Below are 12,771 nucleotides of genomic sequence, written 5' to 3' on the forward strand. Positions count from 1 at the left end.
AGAAATACCAAAGGATGTAGCCATGTACTGGTAGCAACTGACTGTAACAATGCCATTGTGCTAGTGATGAAAACACCTGTGGGTTGCACAGACAAAGAAGAACAGTGTAACATTTGACTACCATCTGAATAGTTTCACAGTTGGGAACTATGCACACAGACCACCTGCCCTGATAAACCAACAGGTACACACCAATCCTTTAAGTCCAGTAAGATAACATTCACACAATAATACAAAATGTTCTCTGTATGTCAGCAACCCCCCCACACACACACTTTAAATACACTCGTGTGTTTAGGGTCTACCAAGGATGTAGGTAGGCATACACAGTACTGGAATTGTCCAATTGTCCTGTGAACCCTGTGCTAATGTCAACAATAAAACCACAAACCCTGCAGAAGTGAGTACATTAATATTCACAGTATAACAGTTCACAAACAGTTCATGTGCCAAAAGAATACTTCTCAATAACTACGTTTGTATGGCAGTTAATTATATGAGTAGAAAAGAAACTACATAGTCACATAAATGTTGTGTAAGCATTTGTAGGGTTGAGTTAAACTCTACACTGATAGCTCTGTACTGCTAGTGGCAACAGTCAAGCCTGAGTACAACATTTACATCACTGTCTACACCTCTAGCTTCAGATATAAGAAGTATACCAACCTTCTGACTTACACAACAGTGTCCACAGCAAACAAGCATGGGCCCCACTCTGGAAATCTGAAAGGGCTACGCCTACATACCTTAGCAATTTATAGCATTGGGTTGCTATGACAGTGAGTACTGCAATTACCACGCAGCAGGCTGTATGCATTTACCAAATGCTGGGCACCAATTGATGCAGAGAGCATCACATGCACATGCCCAGATACCTATAAAAGCAGATTGTACTTGCTATTCCCACATGCAATCATTACATTGCACGTGTCAGCAACTACTGACAAACTTTATTACTCAATAAAGAAACCATACTTAAGTAAATATTATATTTACTCCTGTAAAACCAAAATGTATTAATTAAGAAAGAAAAAAAAACTTAATTAATAACCAATAATAACAAATAAGTAAAAAACTTTACTCAATAAATAAAACAAAACCTTGAAAAGCATACACAGACGGACCTGACAGTGAGTGACAGGTATGTAACAGATTTGTAGTTACCGGCAAGTAGTAGATGTTTATGAATAGTACTGTACATACTCAGAAACATGCATAAGTGGCAGCAGTAGGTATGTATGCAGTGATGCCATGCATAATTACTGCCATGGACAAATTAGTGTGTAGCTGTATGCAGTGGGACATAACTGTGACATATGTATCTCAGCATTATATGTCAAACATCTGAACATGTTATCTATGGTCTGTACAGTACTGCGTATAATGGCAGTTTGTGGGAGTAGTGCAAACACCTATATAAACTTGGATGTGACAGAGTATGACATGCATGATAGTAACTTAATTTGTAGCTTAGCATTGGCAACTGCTGTATCAGGCTAGTATAGTAATGTTAGCATTTGCAGCTATATATACTCCCTGTACTATTACTGTATGCACACATGTGACAACTGTCCATGTTGTAGCAAGGCCCAACAGGTCATCTGTGAGGTGTACAGACTTACAACACTGTGGACTCTGTGTGTGTATGGCACACACATCTGGAGAGATATGTATGTGTCTGATAAATTAGCATCTGAACATGTGCATAGAGCAAGGGACATACTGCAACTGTTTGTGAAGGGTGGACAATTATATGTTGTTGCAGGTTGTTATGTGCATTTTCATATGTAGGTGGTAGTGTGCGGCAAACAAGACAGCATACAGTGCTGGCATATGACATGTGGCATTTAAACGCCGTGGGTATGATTTATCAGGTTTAAGTCTTCCAGATAGGGGGTCCTGCTAAAGGTACATGGGCTGAGACTACCTTCCATGCATTCTGCACAAGACTGTGCAATATCATTACATAACTGCATCCCTCTCAACCTTTGCATAATTGATATTCCCACCATGAAAGGTGGACTGTATATGTGCCTATATGTATATCTATATGTACACCAATGGATGTTCATATGTACGCCCAAGCTCAATGTTGTAAACGTATTGCCATCCCTCTTGTTAAAAACCCTGTACCCATGAACTACCACATAGGTGATAGTCTACTCAACACCAAAAGTGTGATGAGAAACTTCCGGACAAAGGTGGACAGTAGTGTCCCTATTGATAATCACAGCACCACACTAGTCATGTAAACTGAGTACAGTCCACATGTCATCAGAAAAGGTGTGTCATCCATGGAATAAGAGGTCAGTGTTCCACTGTACTCATCAGTTATAATACCCATCATAGAGTACATTGGCCCTGTCGGTATGTACCTCAGAAGACATCCACAGTGACAGCAGATGCCAGACACATACCTCACAAAGAGTATTACCAGACTCAAACAGATGCCCTATGCAGACTGTCTTACAAAACCACAGCTACACTGTGTTACATATTGCCTACCAGGAGGCAACCTCTGCCTAACATACAAAGCTATGCCAAACCCACAGGTGTTGGACATGCTTCATATATACAGATTAAACTCCATACAAGCTACACACTGTACTGATCTAAACCCTGTAACATGAAAAAGCAGAACATGCTGGAGTGGTACATTATCATCTCAGACACATACCATACTCTGGAACTAACCACCTATCAATAGCAAATGAAGGTCCTCATTAGCAGTTGTCATGAATAATCATGATGAGTGGGTGTGAGATAGGAAACACAACCCGGGAGTCACCACTGTGGCTCTGCATGACAGGGGCACATGAACCTACATTACATGGGTGTGGAAGGGCAGGGTACCATATGGCTAGGCTTCCATAGGCCCTACAGATACTAGCCTATTAGCTACCTAGGACCCAATACACATACGCATGTACTTGTTGCATTACTTGCTATGTGAGGTTGACTGGGTGTGATGGTGAATGTGTAGGCGAATGTGTCAAAGTTGTGTATATGTGTGATAGCCTAGTGGGAAACTGTGTATATCATGGTATGTAGTGCTGTAGCTCAAATTCCAGGAAAGGATACGTATGCTATTGCTAGGCAGGAAAAGCAGTAAGGCATACGGTGTGACGTAGTCCCGTGGTGTTGACCGGAGTGCGCCATTGTAGGCTTAAGCAGTACATGTATGCTTATTGATTGGTACCACTAGTGAATACAAATCCTGTATGAACAGTAGTACTACCTGAAGCTGTAGGCCTAAACAGCACAGTATGGTTTATATCCACATTGCTTGGACACACTGTTTTGTTTGTTACTTGTAGTCCTCACACATTACAAACCTCAGGCATGAGGTTTTGTAGGTGCTGACACACAGTACTGTATGTTACACAGGTAAAACTGATCTGGGTTGCCATACCTTTGTGTTCTGTAGGTATGTCTGATGTGTGTGTGGGTATGCCTGTAACATGGCCTTGGTGGTATGTGTGTCACAGGATATATGTGTGTATCTAGCAACATGTGTAGTGTATTACAGCAGTATGCCACCTATAGTGATGAATGTGCACATTTGTTACTGAGGGGTTTGTATCAACAAGTAGCATGGTGTACTGATAGTACTTAAACTGTACTTAACATTCATTTCAATGGATGACAAATGTCTGCATGCATTAGCTTCATACACCCCCCCTGTGGCTAGGTGGTGCATTGTGTCACATAGAGTGTGCCATGTACTGCTGTATAGTCTTACAAACTGGTTCCACATTTTTAATGTGCAGAACATGTTTTGGAATATAGTATGTGCCAACCACTGTCAGGCAGTTGTGGGCTGAGCAGTCCTATGTGGTATTAAAGGTGTGTATCTACTGACAGCCAATAGGTTGCTATATATGGCATTTCATTGATGTCTGTACTTTAGCATGTTAAGTGTGCCACATGACTTGCTCACAATTACTGTTTTATTGTCTTACAGGAATATGTCTCACAACAGGAAGCTTGCCTATTCCCCTAAGGAGGAAGAGGTTATCTTTGATGCCCGGGTACAGCATTACAACCTGCTGTTCTCCAGATCTAGCCAGGACCAGCATGGACGCACTGCACTGTGGCAGGATGTTGTCCATCGGGTGAAAGATGTAGGCATGCATAACTGGACTTATAAGCAGGTGCGCCATCACTGCAGTGATCTAATCAGACATGTCAGGCAGCATGCCTCCGATGTCCACAGACAACAGCTTGCCACAGGTGGTGGTGCATCAACACATCCCCCCCTCACCAGAGTGGAAGAGCTGCTCCTCAGCGTGGTGGTTCCTGGCCAACCAGTACAACAGACATGTGTCATCATGGAGGCCGGAGTCACCCAGCACGTATATACAGAGCATGCGGGTAACATGGCATATCTGTAGACTACTGTTAGATCAATTGTTAGAACATGCATTTACCAGATGTGTACTGTGTATTCAGAAGATGTGGAGCCTGGTGTCATGCAATACTGATAATTTGGAACATAATTTGTATGCCTGTGACTGTCACCTCTTGTACTACTGTGGAATTGCAAACACACAGCAGCAATGCCATAGTTGTTGACACTGACAAACTGTCTCATATCCTTGTAGGTCCCACTGGTGTGATAGCAAGACAGAGCACCCATGCTGGTAAGTGTTCTACATTTAATATAGCATATAACATGTGCATGTCATAGGAGACTTGTAGGCCATATACACATGTAAAACACCTACACATAATGCATGATCTGCATGTTTTCTGTGGGACTATGCACATCCCAGTAACATGAGTATCTGCCTCAAACACATGCAATACACAGAGCATCCCAACCAATTGTGGTACACTGTAGTGGACATTGTATAGGCAGAGTCAATACACATGCACACAGCATTCACCACTTTGTCATATGCAGTTAGTGTTAATTTGATACACATGGCATATGTAGACACCTGCTGTAAGGTCATACTCCAGTATCCCAAATGTCAACAACACAGCACACATACTATACCTGGGGTAGAGGACTATCATGGGGCAGTGTGATACGCTTCAACACACATCACATTCATGTGAGGCAATGCTCCCTACTGAACACCTTACATACCCATGTAACAACTAGCTGTGAAATGGTTAATGTAGCCAAAGTGGTGCAGGTCAGGTACAGCAAGATAGTTGCCAGTGTGGCATACATTAGTGGCCTTGAGTGACCACATGATGTTGCCTGATGATGGCTCATGGTACTACACTACATACAGTTACAGTAACTACAGTACTACACATAGCATTCATTGCTATACACTTGACAGTTGTGTGCATCCGGCCATGGTATGTATACCTATAAGTGATGGTGCACAGGACATTGGAAAGCTTTCCAGACTTGCACAGCAATGTTGTATCCATGTACACGTTGTGTTCCAAGGTGAGGACAATCACTGAACAAGACACATGCATCAAAGACATGTATACTGTTATCAGCAAGGACTCTCCACACTAGCACTGCATGCTGTTGAGCAACACACATCCTGCATGCTGACACATGTGATAGGACTCTTTGGCTTGTGATACTGTACTGCACCATCAACCACTAATGGATATGTTCCGTATTGCTGTTGGTGTGTGTGTGTGTGTGTGTATGTGTGTGTGTGTCAGATTGACTGAGTAGTGTATGTGTGCATGTGTGCATGTGTTCATGTGTGCATGTGTGCATGTGTGCATGTGTTCATATGTTTTTGTGTGCATGTGTGCATGTGTGCATGTGTACGTGTGCATGTGTACATGTGTGCATGTGTGCACGTGTGCATGTGTACATGTGTTCATGTGTGCATGTGTTCATGTGTTCATGTGTGCATGCGTGCATGTGTGCATGTGCGCTAACATCCTGTACAGATTGTGAAGTGTGTTTCCTGTCTTCCTCTCACAGGTGCTGAGGTATTGGATAAGTGCAGCAGGGAACCTGAGGTCACTGCCACAAATAGTGGGCATGATGACACATGTGTAGTGGCACAGGCAGGTCTGTCAGGGTTTGTCGTTGGTTCGCCAATCGGCAGTACACAGCTGTCCACCCCATCTATGCGTACATTCATACTGCCGATACATCCCTCAACACCAATGGCCTTAGCGAAGGAACAGCATACAGTAGGCATCGACCAGGATAGTGTGGTATCTATGGCACATGCAACCCCACACAGCAGCCATACCCAGACACCTGGAACCGTACCACATAGGCATATGTCCAGGGGTGCTTGTGGGAGCACTGCTGGTCATAATGCCCCTGGCAGACGTGCCCTCACAGGTCTCACAACCTCAGCTATGTTCCGGTCTGTAATGCAGGCACAGGCACGTATGGAACGGTACACCAGGCAGGGACTAAGTTCACAGAGGGCTCACAACACCACTATCAATGACAGTATCTGTGACCTTGCCAGTGCCATCCGTAATTACACCAAGGTCATTGATAGACGTTGGTGAAGACACTAGATGACCTCCGGAATATAATGTCCATGTGCCAGGACAGTGCAGGACGGCTGAGACATCGATGTGGGTGTATGCCAGCAACATCATCAGCTGGCACTCGTCGCAGATGACAGACAATTCCCAGCCGCTCCCATTGTGGCAGTACCAGCCCCAGCAATGTTGGGGCTGGGCTGTCAATAGACCATCCTAATGACCATGTGCACGTGGCTCTGGCCAGTCCCAGCAGGGACATGGGTCCAGTTGACATCCCTCTGCCTCTGACAATAGTACCCAGTCTGGCTTGGTACTCGATACTGTCCTTGGCACCCCTGGCAGGCACAGGTACTGTGTCCATGGCCGGAGACAGTGATCTGTACAGCCTGGCAGGTACAGTCCGTGGCTGTCCCACAATCACCCATATGTGGCAGCCACAGGATGGAACTGTGTGCATGCAGACACACATAAACCAAACACCTAGGGCTATCACATACACAAACACATTACACCAACATTGACCCATACTGTGCTGTTGTCCCTTACACACACACACACACACACATACGTGTCGATTGGATGGGTCATTCTCAGGCTCTGGCAAACCAATAACACACCCTGTGCATATGATGAAACTGTGCCACCTCCTGTCATCGGTGACAATGATACAGGAACAGGCTTACATGGTGCTGATGCAAAGGATGACCTAATAGCAGTGTAGCAATGTTAGCATGTTGTCAACAGCAAGGTGTACTGATATCCTTGTAGGTATATCTGAGCAGGCATGATGCATTAAAGCTATGATTATCAATGTAGTATTGTTTACACCAGTGTTAATTACAATACTGTATTGTCCACCCATGTGCCACTTGGCTGATGTGTGCGGTACTGGCAGCATGTGTTGGTGAGTGGATGGTACGTGTGTGATGTGTGCAGTACAGATTTGCAGGTGTACATCTGTGAACATGGTGGAGGTGCATCATCTGCATGTATGTGCATAGTGGACACATGGGAAGGGTGATATGCCCTATATTACACAGTGTTAACACTTCATATTTCCTATTGATGGCCAGTATGCATTTTACTACACATATGTTACGACTTGGGTACACATGTGTGTATGACATGGTTTGACACTATGCTGTGGGTGATACTGTTTATATCGGTCATTGTTTTGCATACTGGTAGTATACATAACCTCAACAGCCTGACTTTACCCAATCATTAGCTGATGTCTTGACAACTGACACACAGATGTAGGATACACAGTAGCATTTGAGTCCTTCCGGTACTATAATATACCAGTAACCAGTGGTATTGGCTGCCACCCATTCCTGTTACCACTCCTGTTTGGCATGTAGACATCCCAGGTACAAGCAAACACACTAGGGATATCTCCGTACAGATCTGGTAATGCATACAGTGGCCTACAATGCATTCTCCAGATGAGACACTTATCCTCCACAAGGGTATCATACAGACAGAAACCTGTTGACCAACACATGCTGTAAAGCTATAATCCAACTATAGCATAGTCATCCACATTTACAATATATAGTATCCTGGCAGTACCACATTGTTAGTAACCCACAACAAGTAGCAGGGGTACCAATGTGTACATACAGCCACATGTTATGTCATCTGTCCTTTGGTATTCACATTTCCAAAGGTATGCTGATGTCCCTCAGTGCATCACATAAGCATGAAGGGGTCTGTATGCATATCCACAGAGGTGTTGTACACCTGTAATGAATGGCCATTATTGACAGACTGTGTTGTGTTTGAATATGTCTGACATATACCCCAGGCATGAACCCTCGCTCACACTATTCTATAGAAACTGTCATGGGTGTGTGTGACACAGATGACCTAGGCCACAGATCACTACAGTGGCTGGCCTTGACACATACATACATATGTGACCTAAGGTCTGAGAAGCAGCAGCATAGACTGTCAATGGTAACAGATGTATTCGTGTAGAAAGCAGGCTTCAAACCTATGAACTCATTGAGGTCACATGTACATATATGTATTTGCAACACAGATAACAATTGAGGTCACGTGTACATATATGTATGTGCCACACAGATACCGGAAGTGTGCAATGCACATACTATTGTTTTACTGATATGTCATACAGTTGTAAAAGCAAAACCCACAACAGATTAACCAACAGTGTCACACACACTCAACAATTCCAGGATTCACACCCCCACCTAACTACGTTATGATAGTTTCATAGTTTCATAGTTTCATAGTATAGTACTAGGCTATCTGCCCTGGGGCATTTGTAAGCCTAGCCATAGTGATGTGGCTTTTGCCACCCCATGAAATGGTACAAAAATGTACAGAATAAATCTAGAATACTGTGCCTCTGTCTAGTAGTGACACAATGAAGGTCCCCTTATATAATAGAATTAGTTTACTGTGCTCCTGTCTAGCAGTGACACAGATGTGACCCCTGGGGTAAACTTACGATCTCCCATCCACTCATCAAGATTTCTCTTGAAGAGAGTCAGTGAGGGGCTCTGCCTAATACGAACTGGGATCCTGTTCCAAAGCATGGGAAGCCTCTGGGTTATGAATCTATCCCTCCAGCATGTCCTATTCATACTTGTGCTGAGGTTTAAGTCTTTAGCTCTCGTGGTCCTGATGGATTTGGATACTTTGAGGTGGAGCATGTCCATCAGATCCTGATTGGACATGGCCTTGTACGTCAGGCAGAGATCACCTCTGAGCAGGCGGTATGCTACTGAATAGAGCTGAAGTTTCTTTAGTCTGGCAGAATAAGACATATGTTGGAGACCCTTGATCCTTTTGGTGAGGTACTTTTGTGGTCTCTCCAGCTGTTGCAAATGCCGGGTGAGGTACATACCAAATGGGGCATTGTACTCAATCATGGGTCTGATGAGGGAGGAATATAGGGGTACAATGACATCCTTGGATCTGGATGTGAATCCCTTCATGATGAGGTGTGCAAGGTAGAATGTTTTTCTAACCACTTTGGCAACGTGGGTGTCAAATGAGAGGTCACTGTCTACTTGGGTCCCTAGGTCTCTGATTACTTTTTCTGTACTCAGTGGGTTGCTGTCTATGTGATAATTTGTGGGTACTTTGTTTTTTCCAAAAGGGTTGACTATACATTTTTTGGCATTTAGTTTAAGGCCGTGACTACGGCACCAGTTGTCCGTTTCAGTGAGGCCTTTTTGTAGGATGTGTGTGTCTGCTGGTGTTACGACTATGGTGCCTAGTTTGCAGTCATCTGCAAACTTTGTCAGCCACAGCCCTCCCATGTTTGCTTTAACATCTGAGAAATAAATGCCGAACAAGAGGGGTCCCAGGACAGATCCCTGTGGGACACCACTTGTGACTGGCTTTGAGTCTGACATTGCTCCAGCGATTTTAACTTTATGGGTTCTGTCCTTTAGCCAGTTTGCAACCCATCTAGTGACATAAGGGTTTACTTTTAAGCTGTTTAGCTTATCTATGATGCCTGAGTGGGGTATTGTGTCGAAGGCCTTAGCCAAGTCCAGGTATGCTGTATGGACTGCTTTGCCCTCATCAATGGCTCTAGTGACTGTTTTCAAAAAAGTCAACCAGGTTTAAAAGGCAGGATCTGCCCTTTACAAAGCCGAACTGGGTGGGGTCAAGTGTCTGTAGGTCCCCTATGTCTCTGTTTATGAGTTCCATAATGATTCTTTCCATAGCTTTGCAGACCAGGCTAGTTAAGCTTATGAGCGGTAGTTTCCAGGGTCTGTAGAGGCACCCCCCCTTGTGGAGTGGGACCACTGTTGCTGTACGCCAGTGTTCAGGTACATATCCCGAAGTAAGGCTAAGGTTAAATAGCATTTTTATGTGTGGGTTTAGCTCCTCTTGGAGTTCACTTAACACGCACCCCGGGATACCGTCAGGTCCCATTGATGCTGTGTTTTTTGCTTTGTTTAGGGCGGTTCTCACTAGGACATCTGAGATGACAGGGAGATTACATTCAGCTGGGATAAGTATTTCTTCTTTTGGGGGTGAAGGAGGGAGAAATTTGCACTGAACCTGTCAGCCAGAATGTTAGCAATATCTGTGGGTTCAGTGTATTTTTGTTGTTGTGAACCAACTCTGAGCATATCTGAGGGTTTCCCAGGTTTCTAACATAGCTGAAGAAGGCTTTGTGGTTATCTTTAGTGTCCTTAGTGATTTTTCTCTCAAAGTTTGCCTTGGATGTTTTTATGAGAGAATGTAGGTTTCTGCTAATGTTGATCAGAGATGTCTTCCCTTCATGGGATTTTGCTCTGACGTGCAGTAGCTTCCTTCTTTTGTTATACAATTTGTTTATGGCTGAGGTCCACCAGATAGGACGCTTACATTTGGTGGAGAGGGACTTGGATTTGTTTGGGATTGCATGATCCATGCATTCTTGGAGATGTCCATAGAAAGCATTTGTGAAGGATTCGGCATTGTGGGATGTGGTATCCACTGGCACAGTGGGCTTAAAGGATACCATCTCAGTCTTAAGAAGAGTGAAGTCTGCTTTTGAGAAGTTTTTCACTGTGGTCTTTTGTGCTGGGGTGGAGGTGGGATATGTATATCCAGGGTGATTAGTTTGTGGTCAGATCTCACTAGTGAGGGGTATACTCGTGTGGAGCATTTTGTCTCCATGTTTGTGATGATCAGGTCTAGTATATTATCTCCCCTAGTGGGAGAGGTGACTAGTTGTTCCAGTGCATTTGAATTTATGAATTCCAGGAACCTTTGGGCTAGGGTATTAGGGCTAGAATAATGTACCCAATCTATGTTTGGGTAGTTGAAGTCTCCCAGTATGATGGTATTTTGTGATACATTCATATCCTCCAATGTCTTCAGGAAGACTGAGTGGGGTTCTTGAGATTGGGAGGGTGGTCTGTAACATGCTACCAGTTATATAGCAGTTTTGCCTATGGTTAGTTGCACCTGTATGGTCTCTGATCCTTCATGTGTTGCTACTAACCTGGAGGTGTGGGTGTCCTTTATGAATATGGACACTCCCCCTCTCTTTGTGGTTTGGCCCAGGTTTTGGGGCCCAAAAGCATGATACGAGGTATAGCCTGGTAGCGCTGGGATGCTCTCAGGAGCCTTGAACCAGGTTTCAGTTACTGCACAGACGTCGATGTTCTCCATGCTGAGGAGTGCATTGAGTGCCTGCATCTTGAGATTTAGACTTCTGGCCTTGAGCAGAATTACCCTTAGTTTTTTTCCATTTTTGTTTTCTAAGGAGGTGGGTTTGTCTTTTGAGCCTTGCCTAAAAAAGGCACTATGGGGGTGGCAAGAGCCTTAGCCAATATCCGGAAGCCCAGTGGTGACAGGTGTAAGCCATCCCTTGTGAAGCAGCGTGGCTTGTCCAACATATCATCCCAGGCAGACAGACATTGGATCCCCTTAGAATGACACCAGTACTTGAGCCAATTGTTAAAGCTGATCATCTTGTCTTTGTATTGTGGTATCATTCTTGGTGAGGGCAAGATGCTGCTCAGGGTCAGGGTCATACCAGCCTGGGCTACATAATCGGAGAGCTCCTCTATGTCTCTTTTCATTTAGTCCAGGGAGGTACGTCTCAGGTCATTCACACCAGCATGGACAATGACGGAGTCATATTTGTACTTGCTTTGGCGTGACCTGAGTGGGTGTGTTATGTGGCAGATCCTAGCTCCCAATAGACAGCTCACTGTCACCTTCTCCTTGTTCAGCCTGGTCAGTGGGACATCAGTGTGTCTGACTATGGAGTCACCTATTACTAGTGTATCAGGCAAGGTGTTTGGCCTTAAGGGCTGCGATTGGTCGACACACTGATTTATTGAAGTATGTGTTGCATGTGTTTTGTTTTGAGGTATTGGATTTTTGGATGTCTGCTTTGGGAGCCTCTGTTGTTTTGGTAAGTTTTTTATTAGAGCCTCCGAGTATGTCTTTGTGTTTTTATGTGTTTGGATTGCAGTTGTGGTAGGTGTATGTGGGACTGGGATTGTTGTGTGTGTGTGGTTGCCATCTCCTCCTGTCTGGTCATGCCAGCCCTGAGTTGAGAGAGTTCAGCCTCCAGTTTGGCTATATAGTTGCATCTCTCACATGTATTTGTGTTTGTTGGGAGGAGGAGGGGGTTGTCTGTGTACATGAGACAATTGTAGCATTGTCTCAAGATACCCAGATTGACCAGCTGAACTGGAGACAACACCAGTAATCTACCACTCGACATGCTAGAACAGTATAAGGGAGTGGTATACCTTTAAGGGAAGTGGATATTCACAGGGGTGGTAAGTAGATGTAGTGCTTTACTTAGTCTGACGAGTGCTTACTTAGTAGAGAAGTATTGAG

Source organism: Protopterus annectens, chromosome 3.part0, assembly GCF_019279795.1.
Source record: "Protopterus annectens isolate FY-2018-M chromosome 3.part0, PAN1.0, whole genome shotgun sequence".
Taxonomy (NCBI): Eukaryota; Metazoa; Chordata; order Ceratodontiformes; family Protopteridae; genus Protopterus; species Protopterus annectens.